The sequence below is a fragment of the Mauremys reevesii genome, linkage group 2, assembly GCF_016161935.1.
Source record: "Mauremys reevesii isolate NIE-2019 linkage group 2, ASM1616193v1, whole genome shotgun sequence".
NCBI lineage: Eukaryota > Metazoa > Chordata > Testudines > Geoemydidae > Mauremys > Mauremys reevesii.
In genome coordinates this window covers 82,664,111-82,681,632 of record NC_052624.1, presented here as the reverse complement: position 1 = coordinate 82,681,632, position 17,522 = coordinate 82,664,111, and the positions used below count along the sequence as shown (strand labels likewise).

Below are 17,522 nucleotides of genomic sequence, written 5' to 3'. Positions count from 1 at the left end.
ATGCAAAGTCTAACAAGTGTCGGGTGAATTTTCACTTCCCTGTCACTGAGCCCTTAGCTCTTTCACTGGTTCAGTGGATCTTTTTTGTGTCTTTATTCATGGAGGGTGGAAATGTGAATGTCCTGTCTCAACGGCTACCTTTCCTCCTGTCTGAGTTTGTGGCTGCTGTTTATTCAGAACAGGGGAATGCTTTGAAATGAGAAATTTGGCGTCAGTGCCAAGGTTCCAGCTTTTACCGTGAAACACAACAGTTTTACTGTGAAAGATGGGCCCAAAGCAAAACCCCAGATTGGAACTTCACTGTTGGTTGCTGCAATTCCGTAATGGGTCAAAATAAAACCCTGGCTATTAATACACATACACTGCAAGTGTGAGGAGGTTCAGATTTAGATCTGAATTCTGGAGCGTGGGCCTATCCTTGGGGACCAGTCAGGAGTCCTGAGCACTATGTTATGCTATCCCAAGGGCAGACTGGTGTCTCAGGTCACAATCTGCCTTCGGTTTCCCTCTCTCTGCAAGGGGAATTACTTTGTGGCAGTCTAAACCAGGTGCAGCGTACTTCTCCCTGCACACCAGTGCAACTATGCCAGCTGGTGAACTGTGGGATCAAAGCCAGGGCTACCCCACGCACTTGAGCAGGATAAGGAAATGCAGCAACCCCACAGAGAGACTGCTCTTCTTCCTGTGCTGCTGCCCACAGTCCAGGTGGCCAATGCAAGGAAGTTAACGTTTCTCTTCCTGACCCTCTTGCATGACTGTGCCAGAGGGCCTCAATCTAGCTCCTAATTAGCACCTGCACTTGGAAGGACAGTACTGAAACAGTAGCGCAAATAAACCTCAGATTCACACAGTTCAAAACAGAGAGCCTGATGCTGCTCTCACATCAGTGATGATTCCATTGAAGTCAATGGGCTATAATCAATATTTGCAAGTCAGTGCCACTAAGTCATTCCCCCAACTTCTGGCAGTGGGGAAGCAGGTTATAAAATGTCAGAGAAGTACACTTTTGTGAAAGATAGAAATATTTCTTCTGTTGCAAAATAAATGATAACCCAGGAGCTGGACAGGAGCTTTAAGCAGGGCAATTGGCACAGTGAACGTTCCATCTGGGTGGTGGGGAATACGTGCATTTTGAACAGCACCCGCTCATCAGAAAAAATCAGGCCTTTTAACGATAGTGCAAGTTGAGCAACCAGAATTTAAGGCACCCAAGATCACCTGTCATTTGAAAAAAAAGCATAAGCTTTCGAGGGCTAGAACCCTTTTCATCAGATGTATGAAGTAAAAAATACAGGAGCAGGTATAAATACATGAAAGGATGGGGGTGCTTTACCAAGTGTTAGGTCAGTCTAATGAGATAAATCTGTCATTTTTGAAAATGCAGGCATGGGTTTTCAAATTGAGGGGGAGGAAGGGAGAAGAAAAGAGAAGAAACCAGCGAATTTATGTTCAAAGATTGTTACATGTAAATATACCTATTAGGCCTTCTTTTACAGGAAATTCAGAGATGAGTATGGTCATCTAACATACGGGCATCTAACGTGATTATCCTGTATAACACACACCATAGACTTACCACCCAGTGATTCCAGCCACACACAGTACATTCAGCATATTTAAATTTCCCTACACATAATTTGTGTCCTGAGGAAACAAAGAGGAGCAAGGCAAGGAGATGGAATCAGGAGCATCACTTTTTTTAATGTTTCCAAAGCAAATGAAGGTATGTACCACAAATAGGGAGTGTGTATGTAATAGATGCACTGCTGTTTGATGGACTGTTGAAGTGTGTGCGATCATGTCACCATCTAGTGACTGATCCATGGGGGCTAAAGCCCTAGTCCTGTGACGGCTAATGGAGATTGTCCTTTAGAATCAAGTGGTTAAAATCTCAGTTTCTAGACCTTTCCTTGATGTCCTGAGTTCTGTCCTCAGTGATGAAAAATATGGAACCATGAAAAGGTCCTCAAGAGGCGCAGCATGCTGTAACTTCTTTTAATATTCCAATGGCGAGTGAGTCTAAATTGGTTACAAGATAATTACTACATAAAGTGTCCTCTCTCCCTTTCCACCATTCCCTTATTGAAAGAGATCACTGGCAATTTCTAATACTGAAGCATTTAGCTTAGAACAATAAATAGTGTCAAAACAGCCCTTTCCAATCTAGCAGTGAATGCAAAGATCATTCGAAGAGAAAACAAAGCCCATTAACAAAAGTACTAGTGATGATATTGTAAAATACTGTATACACTTCATTTAATCCTGAACTTTCATATTGATGTGGACCTTCATGACACAGTACAATTGATCAAACTATAATCCAGAATGAGGAACAAATCTAATACTTTGCCATCTCTTCCCAGCCCCGTTAATCCCACAAGTCGTCAGCAACAGTTTATGGCAGCCTTATATCAACAATTATCTCATGCTGGAGGACAAAGCAAATGTTAGGATATCGATGAGGATGATGCAAGGACACACATTGTTTAATGTTTACAAACATCCCGCGGCAACGTTAACTTATACCTAAAGCAAAGCCCAGATTTTCAAAGAGGGACATGCAAAAGCGTGCATACACTTATGCACACATGACACCAACATCCTGTCCCAAGATGCAGCTCTGCTTATGGGAATAAAAGTGGCTCAGAATGCCCCATCAGAAATAAAGGGTGCCATTCTGCAGAGTTAAATGCTACTTTTTGGTAATGCTCTACAATTCCGAAAGTTCCCAAACGGTGATTTCTTTTCGCTTTCTCTTCAGACTCAGTATCTAAGTAGCTGTCTGCATAGGTGAATGATTTCTCTTTGGGACTTAGCATGTCTGAATCAGTCTGAGTGGGAGTGGGCTGAAGTTCTTCATCCTTTCTCCCTGCTTATGGCATTTTAGGACAATCTGCCTAGGTGGCCTGGGACCTCTCATACTTTCTCTAGAGGTTGGCATTTAGGGATTTCTCAGTGGAGCAGCTAGTGGAGTATCGTCATATTGACAAAGAGCTTAAAATACAAACCATAGGTCCCAATCCTGCTCACTAGGGCTCTGCCTACATGGAGCTCATTGCGAGATCAGGGCCTTAGAACCAAATTCTGCCCTCAGGTGCAGCTCCATTGACTTAATGAAGTTGTGTAGGTGTAACTGAGGGCAAACGTTAGCCCTGCAGTAATACATTTAAAATGTGAACACTGTTAGAAGACAAGGAAATTTCCAGTTTACTTTCATAGGCTGCAAATCCTGTTTTGGGGGAATCCGCACTAAAATCTCTGCAGCAATGAGCTAGCTGCTCACCAAGAAGTAAAAGTCTTTTCTGGCCTGCGGAGCTGCTTTCCAAGTTCAGTGTATGTTGAAGAATGGTGGTAGCTGAGTTCATTCCTTACAAGTCATGATGTGAGCATGGGTTATCTTCACTGGAAGGCTAATCCAAAGCCCATTGAAGTCAATGGGAGTGGACGTTGTCCAAAGGAGTCATTATCCAGATTTGCATGTGTTGGAAGAGAGATGGCCTTTGGCATCTGGAATATCTAAAATATATATTAGATTAATCACATCCCTAATCTGCACAAATCAAACTCCCTAGACCAAAGGTATATGTATGGAAACCAACCACTGTCTACTATGATAAGCTACTTATGTCTGTGCTTACTTATAGAAAGCATTACAATACTCCTAACATTACCAATACCATACATGTAAACCAACATATCAATGCATTAAAATAATAATAGAATATAACAGAGAACATAGCACTGGTTGTGATCAGTAGCTCTGGGTTATTTGATATTCAGTGTGAATATTCCTAAAAAGTCAGTACTCTGATTTTTGGGGAGGTACTTAATGGAGGGAAACAATTCAACATGGTAACAAGTAGCATTCGTATGGAATCCTCCGGTTTTTTCCCTAGAAACTCAACATAAATTGTACGAGAGCACAGTCACTCTCACATACCTGCATGGAAGAATATCCATGGCACCAAGTTTCTCATTACATTTCCACTCTCCTTGCAGAAAATTGTGCCTGTCAATTTCAATTTCTACTGACCAAGAGAAAATTCAGAGAAAATGTTGTTTAACAAACAGCAGAGCACAAATAAGAATTAACATAGGAGCACCTGTAACTTAAAATGCTACTGAACACCCTTGCCTTAGAATTCCAAAAAGAAATCAAGATTTAAGAACTTTATAGAAATTCAAGGCCAGATCCTCAGCTAGTGTAAATCAGCATAACTCCACTGAAGCCAATGGAGCTACGTTGATATACATTAACTAAGGATCTAGCCCACTATGTATTATAGAAGTAAACACTAATGTTAGTGCCAAAATTTAGAGCTAAAATAAAACATAAATTTATATACGTTGCATGTGTATTCCAAATTTTCTCTGGAATTGCTGGTTCAGAGGCTTAATTACTCAAGAAAACCACCAGTCTTATAATTAGGAACATAACGATATTAGGGTAAATATTAGACCTAAACACCCCCAATTTTTTAATTTACAACATTGTATGTGCTTCCCTGCATTTCTCTAAAGAAAAGTTTTAAGTGAATTTAACACATGTGAAAAGTATCAGGACAGTTCTGGAGACACAAGTCCACCACTTAACCATAGACCAAGTACAGCATAGAGAGCAGCAGTGCAAGCTACCCAGGGGCTGTGGTGTGGGGACAGAGCTTCTCTGGTCTTGGGGCTGCGGAGGGGGCAGGGGAGAGAGAAAGGAGCAAATAGGTTGGGGGCTGCAGTGAGGGGATGAAATGGGGGGACCCTGGGTGGAACAAGGGCAGGGCCCTGGGGAAAGGGCAGAAAGGGGTGGGGCTGTGTGCTGGGCTTCAGGTGGAAGGGGCAGAACGGGCACAGGCCCACAAGCAGAAGGGGTGGAGTGGCCCCCCACTTGCTCTGGCCCAGGGCCCCAGGAAACCTTAATCTGCCTCTGTGAGTGGTTCATCTTGATGGGATTGTGGCTGTTTGCTTTGTCTTGTCCTGTAAATGAGCTTCAACGTAGTATTTTAACATCATCAAATGAGGTCCAGAGCCTGCAAACAGTTATGTGAGGAAGTTTATCCCATTGAGCAGATGTTAATTATTAAATACTGTATTCGATGGAGAAACAGCATCCTTTTACGCAACTTGTGTGCACATGAAGGAAAACGATACAATCTACGTGTCCATATGTTGTACCTTTTTTATGTTTTTTAGATGTCCATTTACAGAGACGTATCATTTTAATTTAAAAAGAGAGAGAGAGAGAGGCCAGAGTCCTTAGCCTATTGTGCTCCCTAATCATCACTCCTATGACACAAAGGGAGCCGGTACCTCCTGTCCGATGGGAGAGGCCTGAGCAGGTGTAGACCCAGCAAACATGGGTCCTCTGCGTTCCTCCCAACACACAAGGAATGTGTCAAGGCAGCTGGGAGGGTGGCTGGAGCAAGATGTGCACCAAGTATCACCAGCTGGCACTGTTCAGTTCCCAGTCTGCTCTAAGCTGTGCCCAGGGTCAGGCTGGAGAGAAAGGGTTTGATCCTGCTCCCAGAGGTGTTAGGCCTGGTCTACACTGGGAGGAGGGGAGGATCGATCTAAGATACGCAACTTCAGCTACTAGAATAGCATAGCTGAAGTAGACTTATCTTAGATTGACTTAGATTGATTTACTTCGCGTCCTCGCAGTGCGGGATCCACGGCCGCCGCTCCCCCATTGACTCCGCTTCCGCCTCTCGCCCTGGTGGAGTTCCGGAGTTGATGGGGAGCACATTCGGGGATCGATGTATCGCGTCTAGATGAGACGCGATACATTGATCCCCAATAGACCGACCACTACCTGCTGATCCGGCGGGTAGAGTAGACATACCCTGAATGGCATAAATCATGTTGAGTTCTTCAGTTTAGGATCAGGGTCAGAACCACTTAGTGATAATGGGCTCCTTGATAGCCCCCTCTCTGCTGCACCCAGCAGAATCTGGATCTGCCTCTTTTCACCTAATCTTGGAGGCAATACTGCACAGAGAGACAATCTGTTAAAGTGTCACACAGCTCACAAATCAGCTGTTCTGGTGATAAATTTGGAAATATTAAGGATGGTGCACAGCCAGTTTTTACAATCAGACTTTAGGCGATGATTTGGCTTTCACTTACACCAGTGTAAGTCAGGTGTAACTCCACTGATGTCAACAGAGTTACACTGGTGTAAAAGCAACTTTAGAACAGAATCAAGGCCTGTAACCAGCTGGACTCTATAAGCAGGTCTGTTCAGAAAAAGCAGTCAGACAGATCCTCAGTTGTTTTAAACTGGTGTAGTTCCATTGACGTCGTACTGATTTACAACAGCAGACAACCTAGCCGCTTGTCATTAGAGTTGAAACTGCAGCTGTAATGCAGGCTCAGAAAAGACTGAGAAAACCCTTGTGAATCCAGAACTCTTTCACAGTGTAATAATCTTAAATGCGTGTATTATAACCAAAATGTCAGAATGTCACCAGTGTACATACTGTGTTCAAACGCTCTGTTTACTTAGGTAGTGATTCTCCTCTCTGTTCACAGGGGCTGACCTAAAAAGTTAGGAATGATTTGTGCTTTAAAAGGGTTATCAGCAGTCTCTGTGCTGCTGAGAGCCGGTAGTTTTCTGCAATGCTGTGAAAAGCAGGGCTCTCCAGTCCTACATCTCTTCTATAATTATAAAGGCAGAGCACCTGAAACAAGAGTGGGGAATTTTTATTTTTTTTACCAAATGCATACTGTAGGTTATTCCTTCATTATCGTCTGCAGCAAGTGGACGTGAAACCAGTTTATTGAACATAATTTATTCCAATCACTTGGCGATATAAACGATCCCCTTATGCCTCCTCAGCTAGGAAGCTGATCACTCTCTGGTTGCTATTTATTGATTGGTTGGTTGGTTGCACATTTTTAAAATACTTCTTTACTGATATTTTAATAATGCAGAAAAAAAGTGGGAACAGATAAATGACTTAAGAATCTAGCCCATGAAAGTGGGGTCTGACAGAAAAAAATGCAAACTGTAGCCCTCAGGGATTCAGTTAACAAAGCAACATAGGCATTTCCAGTAAAACAAATACAAACGAAGGGCCATACATTATCCCTCTGCTACCATGAAGCAGAGCTCCCCTCATAAAAATCAAACTTTGGAAAACTTTTACCTGTTTTAGTCCCATGTATGGTATCAGGCCCCCTGGGGAGAATGGATTCCCCTGCAGTAGCACCCCCTGCTAGGGAGGAGGAATACGGGATGCTGCTGAGCACAAAACAAATAGCTTTATGTGTCCAGTTTGAAGGCTCCAGATTTCCAGGATAGTTGAAAAATGGGACAGTCCTGGAAAAAACAGAATGTCCAGTCACTTTGCCCTCCACAGCCCACCACACAGATACCAACCCTACAAAAGAGCCCTACAAGGCTCTTGGTGAGAGGGCGAAAGTGCTGCAGAGATGAGGGATGCTCTTGTGTTTAGAAGGGATGATGTCTTCTTGGGGTGGGGAGCTTCCGTTCTTGTATCTCTGAGGGCATAAGCTGGCCATCTATCAGGAATGGAAAAAACCCCGTTTAACAGAACAGATTAGCAGGCTGTAGTTGTCTGTTGCATGAAGCGTGCATTAAAATACTGGCCGATGTTAAAAAGGATGATGGAAACTGCACCTACATTTCTGTTTCATATGGTTGTGAAAGGGTGAAATCAAGGGAAGACGATAAGAGCCCGCTCTAATGACTGGGCCTTTTAATTCAAGACTAACCTCTTATTCAGAGGAAGCATGGTCTAGCAGTTAGGCTCAGAGCCTGGGGCTGAGGAAACCACAGTTCAAGTCCCTGCTTCCTGTGTGACCCTGGACTAATACTTAGGCCTGGTCTACACTGCGGGGTTGGGGGGGATTGATCTAAGATACGTAACTTTAGCTAAGAGAATAGCGTAGTTGAAGTCGACGTATCTTAGATCGAATTAAAATTACTTACTTCGCGTCCTCGCAGCGCGCCACGGCTCCCCCGTCGACTTTGCTTCCACCTCTCGCCAAGCTGGAGTTCAGCAGTCAACGGGAGAGCGATCGGGGATCGATTTATCGCATCTACACTACAGGCGATAAATCAGTCCCCGATAGATCGATCGCTACCCGCCAATCTGGCAGGTAGTGTAGACGTACTCTTAGTGTGTGACAAGCTGGGGTGCAAATCTACAGCGCATTAGCCTACTTCACACTAACTGTCCATGTGGGCCCTGCTACCATGCTAGTTTATTGTCAATGTGCACTGGAGAAATTCTGGTGCACTGCATGAAGGTCCACTCAGACAGTTAGTGCAGATTTATACCCCAGCTTGCTCCCCACTAATTGTTTGTCTAAACAAACCCTTAATCTCTCTGTGCCTTGGTTCCCCATCTGTAAATAGGACCAACAGAGGTATTGTGAGGATAAATACACCAAAGGCTCTGGGCACTTGGATACTACAGCGATGGGGGCCATGTAAGTACCATAGATACTGAACTTTGCCTGCTTCCTGGTTAAGAAATGCAGACTAGAAGGCTGTTTAAATTGCTTTTCTGGAAGGAATACCGTTGTTGAACTTTACATGATTGTGATGAGGATTTTGAGGGAAATCACCATTTCTTTCTATACTGTTCTTTTGAACCGATCATTGTGTGGAAAACGTGTAAGACCAAATTCTGTACTGAATTACACCCTCAACTATTCCACTGACAGGAAAAATTTGGACTGTATTGCTTCATTTGAGTTTTCTGAACTTAAGTGGCTTGGACATGTTTTGTTCCTCCTGCCATCCCTTCTAATTGGAAATTCAGGCTGTAATACAGAAGAATAATGAATATAGATGTGATTTTTCTCCCACATTCAATTTTCTTAGCCAGTAACCGGGGAAATAGTAAGCCAAATTCTGCCTTAAATTACACTGGTGCAACATCATTAAATTGAATTATATTAAATAACTCCAAGCTCCTGTAAATCCGCCACTCTGCAGGAAAGAAAATTAAGACCCCTAGAACTCTTGGTTGTAATTATTTTTTAAATTAATTAATTTAATTAAAATAATTATTAAAAAAACCTGGTTTTAATTATTTTTTAAAAGTGCTGTAGTTTTGAAACAATCATTACTGATTAGAAGTTTCTGGAACAAAGAAATTGTTCCCCTGTGTGCTGCCAAATTTGTGTTTGTCCTACTACAGCATAAAATCATAGAACTATAGAAGTGTGAGGCTGGAAGGGACCACAAGAGGTCATTAGTCCATCCTCCTGTGATGAGGCAGGACCAAGTAAACCTAGACCACCCCTGACAGCTGTTTGTCCAACCTGTTCTTAAAAACCTCCAGTGATGGGGATTCTACAACCTCCCTTGGTAACCTATTCCAATGCTTAACTATCCTTATAGTTAGAAAGTGTTTCCTACCTCCATAGCTTCCACTTTCACATTCTATCTCCTTCTGCTGCCATTTTTGGTTTTTCCTTTCTCCTAACTGCTCCACTTCTTCCATGATTCCTATACCCACAATCCTCCATTCTCCCTCCCCTCACTGGTTCTCCTGTCAGACTCTGTTACGTTAGCCACAACCCACCCCACTCCTGCTCTCTTTCTGTCACCCCTCTGATCACCAGTGACCACTCTTTATTTTGCACATGTACCACTTCTGCTAGGTGCCAATGGCAACACCAAGGGTCAGGTTCAATCTAACATAAAGGAAACTAAGGTTTGAGACACTGCCCAGAGCTGTACTCTTACTTTTTGAGTCTAAGCAATTAAAATGTAACCTAGTGGTAACCTTCCCAGGTGGTTCTTTCCCACTTGCAAGTCCTCACAAGTGTCCTTGGTAACACTGAATCACAAGTACCTTTTATCTGGGAAAAAGGGAAAGCCAAACACAAGACACATGAAAACCATACAGATAATTGCATATAGTAAAACGAGCAAGACCCAGTCAGCATAAGAGGACTCTGGCCATCAGCACAGTTCCAAGTATTAATCATCTGGCTTGTTGAGGTCTAGAACTCTTAGCAACAAAGCAAACCACACTCACCTAAAATCCACTTGCAAGGCCAGCTAGCCTCAGTTATAGTCAGGCGGGCATCAGAGGGTGGCTTTCCTCTGCCTGTCTACTCCAGTAGTCCAGTGAAGTCTGCACCACCAGGTCCTATTCAGATATGCAGCTTCCTGGTCTTGCCCTGTGACACCTGCTCTGCTACCAACATGGGGCTTGTTGTGAGGTCACTGCTGTGCTGCCACCATCCAGTCAGACCCTGCCATAGAGCCAGCTCTACATTGGTGCCACCAATTGAGTCCATTCACTCCACCCAGACTTCACAGTCTGCAGATGGGGGACCCAGAGTAAAATGGGACCCTTGAACAGCACCCTTATTCTTTGGGATAATGCTCCCAATCTTTTGCACTTGAATCCCACTCCCAAACCAGAGTCCACTACCTGTCAGTCAGGGTGACCCTCTTACTCCAGGGACCTACTTGCGCAATTCCTATGCCCCTTTGTGCGTACAGTAATGGCAACAATCTATCATCATTTATACAAAAAGAACATAAAAAAATTCCAGCTAAAGCAACAAAACATAGTTTATGGAACTACAAGTAAGTAACAATAATTCATGTAAATGAAGTCACCCTACAGCTGTCTATTCCCTTGTAAAGGCAGCAGAGACTTCCATCCGTCCAAGGGTATGTCTATGCTGCAATTAGACACCTGTGGACAGTCCGTGCCAGCTGACTTGGGCTTGGGCTATAGGGCTGTTTAACTGCAGTATAGATATTCAGGCTCGGGCTATAGTTCAAGCTCTGGGACCCTCCCACCTCTCAGGGTCCTAGAGCATCTACACCACAATTAAACAGTCTCTTAGCCCAAGTCCTGCAAGGCTGAGTCAACTGGCACAGGCCAGCCACGAGCAGTGTAGACATATGCTAAGCCTTCTAGCTTTGAGGCTTACATATGAAACATATCAGGCAGAGCACCAGTCATTGAGACTATGGACCTGGCACTTTTGAGCAGCTGCATGTGCTGTGGCAGAGCATCTGTGGAGGGTTCAGGACTCTAGCCTGCTACAGGCAGGATGTGAGAATTTATGCTGAAAGCAAGAATGTTCAACACACAGAGAAATCCAGATGTCTGACATCTCTATCAGTGTCAAATATCATATGTAGTCTGCCTTCTTATGGTACTTAGCTCTAAATGGAGAAAGAATTAACCTCACTAATGTTATCATTCAACTCCAGAGGGAACAAGTGACTCACTGTGACTAATATACATTATTTCACATTTCAGCAGAGAATAAGGAGCATATGTGCCATTTAAGAGACTATTAATCAAGTCATTATTTACTTTCCAGCCAAAGCTTCAGGCAATCAGACAAAATCCAATCGTTTGCACTCAAAGTCTTCTGGCCAATACTGGAGGGCGGGAAGGAGGAAGAAAACATTTTCTTCAGCAAGAAAGTAACAGTTCTAAAACTTCACAGGTCTTAAAGTAATTTGCATGGTATTATATTTCCAAAAGAAGTTCTTTTGTTAAAAATATTTCATTTCTTTCACTACACCTGATTCTCTAATGCAAGTTCTGAAAAGAGATGATGTGCCAGCAATCTGGCCTATGAATGTGTAATAATATTAACATTTACTGTGTACTAAGTACATAATTGCTAGATTGTTGTATGGATGCTGTACAAGCATGAAAAGGGCATTTAGAACTAGTTTTTATAATATTTACAAGACCACTTTTAGAACCTTGGATAGGTTGTTATCCTCCTCTTTACAAAGTTAAGCAGATGGTTATTTTCTCCAAGCAAGAGATTCTGCTAAGCTGTTTGGCAAAGCTGAGTGGCATGTCAAAATGATTCTTTCCTCTCTACCAACACACATTTCCTCCGGAATCTATAGAATCAAAAGAGTAGGGCATTTTTTCTAACTAAAAAAACCCTTGAGAATGTTTTCTGCATAATTTCTGTGCCAACAGAAAATTAATGAAGCCATATGTTAAAAAGCACCAAAAGAATAAATTAAAAATTATTTGTTCTAGTCTCTCAATTTTTTTCCTCAGCTACAACTCAGAGAAACTGCAGCTTATTTTCAAATTGTGATTCGGCTGAGAAACACAGATTGGCATAGCCTCCTCGTATAGACATAACGTATGCTTATGGTTCAGGAACACCACCTCGCCAAATGACATTAGATATGCCAACAGAAGAACTCTTCGGCCCGGTCTACACGAGATTTTACATCGGTATTAACCCATCCCCACACCTGAGAGATGTAGCGATACTGATCTAAGGCCCAGTGTAGACAGTTCTAGTTCGATGGAAGAATTCTTCTGTTGACCTAGTGACTGACTTTCGGGGAGGTGGATTGCCTACACCGGGGTCAGCAACCTTTGGCACATGGCCCATCAGGGTAATCCGCTGGCGGGCCGCGAGACAGTTTGTTTACGTTGACCGTCTGCAGGCACAGCCCGCCACAGCTCCCAGTGGATGTGGTTCGCCGTTCCCGGCCAATGGGGGCGTCGGGAAGTAGCGGCCAGCATGTCCCTGCGGCCCACTGCTTCCCACCAGCTCCCATTGGCCGAGAACAGGAAGCAGCGGCCACTGGGAGCTGCGGGGGGCCGTGCCTGTGGACGGTCAACCTAAACAAAATGTCTCACGGCCCGCCCGCGCATTACCCTGATGGGCCACGTGCCGAAGTTTGCCAACCCCTGGCCTACGCTGAGAAGAGAACCCCACCCATAGGTGTAAGTAGTGTTTTCACTGAAGTGCTACAGCAGTGCCGTTGTAGCATTTTAAGTGTAGACCAGTCCTCCTATTGACATAGCTGCAGCTACACTGGGGGTTGTTGGTATAGCAATGTCACTAGATGGTGTGTTTTTTTCAACCCCCGACATAGGTATGTCAGTATAAGATCATGCCTTTGAAAATTTCCCCGTTTTGCCAAATACAGGAGGAAACCACAAACTCATTTAGAGAGAAAAGATGCTTTGATGGGAGCAGTGGTTACTATTGTGATTCTTTCCCTGGCTTCTTCTCTCCCTTACACTGGCATTACAGCTGTGTAACTCCACTGACTTCAGCCAGCATGAAAGCACTGATTTACACCAGCATAAGAGGACAATAATGTCTACCATCAGGTTGTGAGCCATTTAAGAAAGGGTCTATGAGTAAGAACACCCAATTCTCCACTGCCTGCATGCTATGTGGTGATTTACATCAGGGCAGAGTGAGTGCAAAGTGGGTATAACATACTCCCATTGTAGTCATGTGTTATACTCCACTTTGCAAATCTGTGACTACACAAGGTGCAAGGCAATAGAGGGTTGTGCCCTTTGTGGAACTGTGATGTATTTCTAACCCATGTGTAGAGTGCCTATATGCTACTTAAATGCATAACAACAACAAAATGTAATAATAAATCCTATAGTACAGTACATACACTCAGTTAGCAAATACCAGACAGAATAAGATTTTACCATTTCAGAAAAGAGATCTGCTGCCACCAGATTCACAAGCAACTCCTGAATGAGAACAGACAAACTAGGATTAATAATTTAGGGTCCAAATCTGCAAACATTTATGATGGGGAGTAGTGCTTACTTAGGGTTGCCAAACCTCCAGGATTGTCCTGGAGTCTTCAGGAATTAAAGATTAATATTTAATTAAAGATTATGTCATGTGATGAAATCTCCAGGAATATGTTCAGCCTAAATTGGCAACCCTACTCCAGTGAGTGATTCCATTGCAGACAAAGTGACTTTGCTAATTATGCCATCACAATGAGGTCAGTAAAACATCTCTGCAAGCATTGTCTTTGAAGCACTAGCAATTTTCTTTTACTCATTGCAATTTCAAAAACCCTTAGATGCAGAAGTGTTCCTGTTTCTTATTCCAGTTGCTCATCTAAGAGTTAGCCCTTTGGGTTTTGTTTTGTTTATTATTATTTTCTTTAGTAGCTCAAGATTGTCTAGCTATTTTAAACAAGTCAATATCCTTTTCAGAGTAAAGTAATTCAGCCAAGAAAGAATGTTGGGCCCCTGCTGTGGGAAAATTATTTGGCGGGGGAGACTGAAGAGTACCAAATCTCTATGAGTCTTCCCTGGTCATTCTGTCAGGGGGCAGGATTTGCCCTTCATAGAACAGGCCATAGGGCCCAACCACGAACCACACTGATCCCTCAAGTTCCTCACAAATTCTGATGACTGAGATGCTAAAGCCATGTAGGGCCTGCATGCTGCCTCTGAGCCTCCGGCAATGTGGCTTTGATGAAGCTATGCTAATAGCCATAGCTAGCAGCTTCCCCGAGCATTCCCAGTGGGGCAGGGAGCTGAAGAAAGGTAACACAGTTCTTATTAGCTTCCCACCCTGACCTTTACAGGCCTATGATCTTTCCACCCTCAGCTAGCAGGAATATGGTCTCTGTAAGCCACCATCACCACCCTACCTTCTGGCCTACATAGCTCCGTTGAAGACACATTGCTGGAGGCCCAAAGAGAGCATCCAGGACCTAGATCATGATCCAGCTCCCATGAAGTCGATTGGTTTCAAGAGGAATGGGACTGGGTTCTTACCCTGCGTCCTTTCTTTTGTTAGCAGTGGCAGAGCAGAATGTCTGTCAAAAGAATGAACCAGTAGATCACACGTAATGAGAAAATAAATACAGAAATATATATGCCATATAGCAAGTTCATTAGATGTGGCAGTCTTGCCTTTGCTGCCTGTATTCATTGGGAGAATTTGAGCTCAGGCACAGATGAATAACATTTCTTATGAAATCTACTCAAGCCCACTGAACGATTGTCTATTATTGTTCCGTAATCACATAGCCCTCAGCCCATCAGAACTTCATTCTTTATACAATTGCTGTGCATGGTATCAATCAACTATTCTTAAAAGTGTTTTAAGTCTCATTCCGACAGATTGGGAACAGTTCGTTATTATCCTCAGTATCATTAGGACTATTTGTATTTTTCCTACATGCCACTGGCTAGCCTACTACATTCCTCTCAGTTTGATTCTGAAGCTATTAAGATGAAGAACTTATTCATGCCCCAGGCACCACAGCTTAAAGACCTCATTCTGATATATGTTCTGGGCCAGACCTGCATTTCTCATGAGCTGCTTCCATGGCACAAAAGGGCTGGAAAGCTGCCCTGTGTTATCCACTCTCGGCTGCTCTGGATAGGAGTTGTATAGGATGGAGCACAGCCTGAGTGCCTTCTGCTTCAGTGATGCCCAGCTGCATAATGCCCTCTCGGGCACTGTTACCAACTGGCCTAAGTCAGGCTATCTGTGAGGCAGCTGTAACTTACACCAGAGAAAGAATTTGAAAGTCAATGGCAACTAGGCATTCAGGTGCTTTTGAAAATCCCACTAGGTGCCTATCTGCATATTTAGGTACCTAGATACCTTTAAACAAAAACTGGTCCTCTGTGCCCATGCCACCTCTATGCAATGCAGGGAATACCCCACCTACTTCCTCGTGCTGCAGTTACCGCCTCCAGCAGCACAACCACGTTGAAATACAGAACCCTCCCTAGGTCAGTTACTTTCCTCCTGCCAATGGCCCTCCCAACCTCCTCACCCACTTCCTTGAGTCCTGATACTATTCTAGAATCCCTCTCCTGGTCCCTTCTATGAGGTGGCTCCGTCTCATCACCACCTGCGTTATTTATCATCAGGGTCTGCTGAATAACAATGGTCAATGATATGGTATTGATCAGACCAGAAGGAAGTGGATTTATCTCATCCCTACTATAAACATATTTGGAAGGTTAATAAGCAGTTGGGGGATCAGTAAGAGAAAGACCTAGGGTGCTGTGTATGCACACACACACACACACACACACACACACACACCAGGCTCCAGCTCTCAGAGTGAGGAACACAGCGTGTGTTGTACAGAGCTACCAGACAAGGTCTGAGCCTGGATTCAGCAATCACGGAATGGACTGTTGCTACATCTCTCCTCCATTTAAACTAACCTATTAAACGAGGGGTGGCCAACCTGAGCCTGAGAAAGAGCCAGAATTTACCAATGTACATTGCCAAAGAGCCACAGTAATATGTCAAGCAGCCCCCCATGAGCTCCCGCCCCCCTGCTCCCAGCGCCTCCTGCCCTCCGGCAGCCCCACTGATCAGCGCCTCTCCTCCCTCCCTGCACCTCTGGATCAGCTGTTTCATGGCGTGCAGGAGGCTTGAAGGGGGAGTGGGAGGAGCGAGGGCATGGCAGGCTCAGGGGAGGGGGCAGGAAGAAGTGGAGTGGGGGCAGGGCTTGTGGCAGAGCCAGGGGTTGAGCAGTGAGCACCCCCCGGCACATTGGAAAGTTGGCGCCTGTAGCTCCAGCCCCGGAGTCGGTGCCTATACAAGGAGCCGCATATTAACTTCTGAAGAGCCGCATGTGGCTCCGGAGCCACAGATTGGCCACCCCTATATTAAACTGACTAATAAAACATATTTAAGCGTATCCCAAGAACAGATAGATGTTGATCATACCCTTATATCAGTCATCACACAGGGAGATCCAGCAACATGAATGTGGATGGAAATCCCTTGTCTGTTCCTCAGTCAAGCTAATGGACCTGAGGATCTGTTCCCCATCCTCCCATTTTCACACTGTAATACATTTCTACATACATTTGCAGCTAATGCTGCACTTTGCAATGATATACTCAAAATATGATCAATTTCCTATTAATCTGACCCATTACTAGCACTGACTGCATGGAACAATCAATCACTTTTAATTATTAAGCCAAGAGCTCTCTGAAACAACAGAGAGATATATGATCTCTTTTATCCTGTGAATCGCTAGGTCTAAGACATGCAAAAAACAGCAGTACTGTAACATTAATCACCGCTCTATGATTAATCCCATACCAAACATTCTTGTGTTGCAAGAGTGTTTTTGTGTTGATTCATTTCTTTGTTGCTTTTTAAAAATGTTTGTCGCACCACAATACTACAGGGAGTTTTCTTTTAAAGTGCTTTAAAAGGCCCATTTGCAGGGCATGAAGACATCGTGTATTGTTCTGCTATTCAAAAATCATCACAAGACTCACACTCTTCATGTGCCCAATGGTGGCTGGGTATGTTGCAACTGTGATGTGCCTACGGTCATCTTGGGAAAACAATACTCAGATTTTGTTCCTCAAGCCCTCCTTGCCAATTCAATCTCCAATCACTAGAAATGTGTGCCTCTGAATAGTGCTGCATGTAACCTGTACCATCATCTTAAAACAAAAAAGTTAGCCTACCCAATAGATGAATCCACACTGAAGTAACTGTGTGAGGGAGGAATATTTTGGAATATTTTGATTATCAAACTTGGATCACACCTAAAATTAAGAGAGAGAGAGAGAGAGATCAAAGATATCACCCCGGAGAAAGGAAAGAAAGGACCTGATCATAATTTTAGCCCCGGGCCTGATTCACCCCTGTTGCAACTCTGCTAACTTGTACTTGGCCCCTTCAGTTTGCTGCAAGTTAAAGGCAAACAAAGTCCTTCCCTTATTAAGGAGCCATGCAGCCAGAAAGAGGGCAGAGGATATTGA

The 17,522-nt window shown here is 43.8% G+C and overlaps 1 long non-coding RNA gene across 8 annotated transcripts; it reads right to left on the bottom strand.

Annotated features, from left to right (window-relative positions):
* Window positions 1-1,737: 1,737 nt before the first annotated feature.
* On the bottom strand, window positions 1,738-15,560 carry LOC120398426. Of its 8 annotated transcripts, XR_005594395.1 has the most exons (7): window positions 15,442-15,538; window positions 14,541-14,581; window positions 13,446-13,490; window positions 7,140-7,312; window positions 6,467-6,530; window positions 3,941-4,025; window positions 2,068-3,516 (listed from the first exon to the last, which is right to left on the bottom strand). It is a non-coding gene; the product is annotated as an uncharacterized LOC120398426 (long non-coding RNA). The 8 variants fall into 8 exon arrangements; XR_005594398.1 differs by lacking the exons at window positions 13,446-13,490; window positions 14,541-14,581 and adding an exon at window positions 1,738-2,019 and having other exon boundaries at window positions 3,284-3,516; XR_005594397.1 differs by lacking the exon at window positions 14,541-14,581 and having other exon boundaries at window positions 15,446-15,540.
* Between the last annotated feature and the right edge of the window lie 1,962 nt (window positions 15,561-17,522).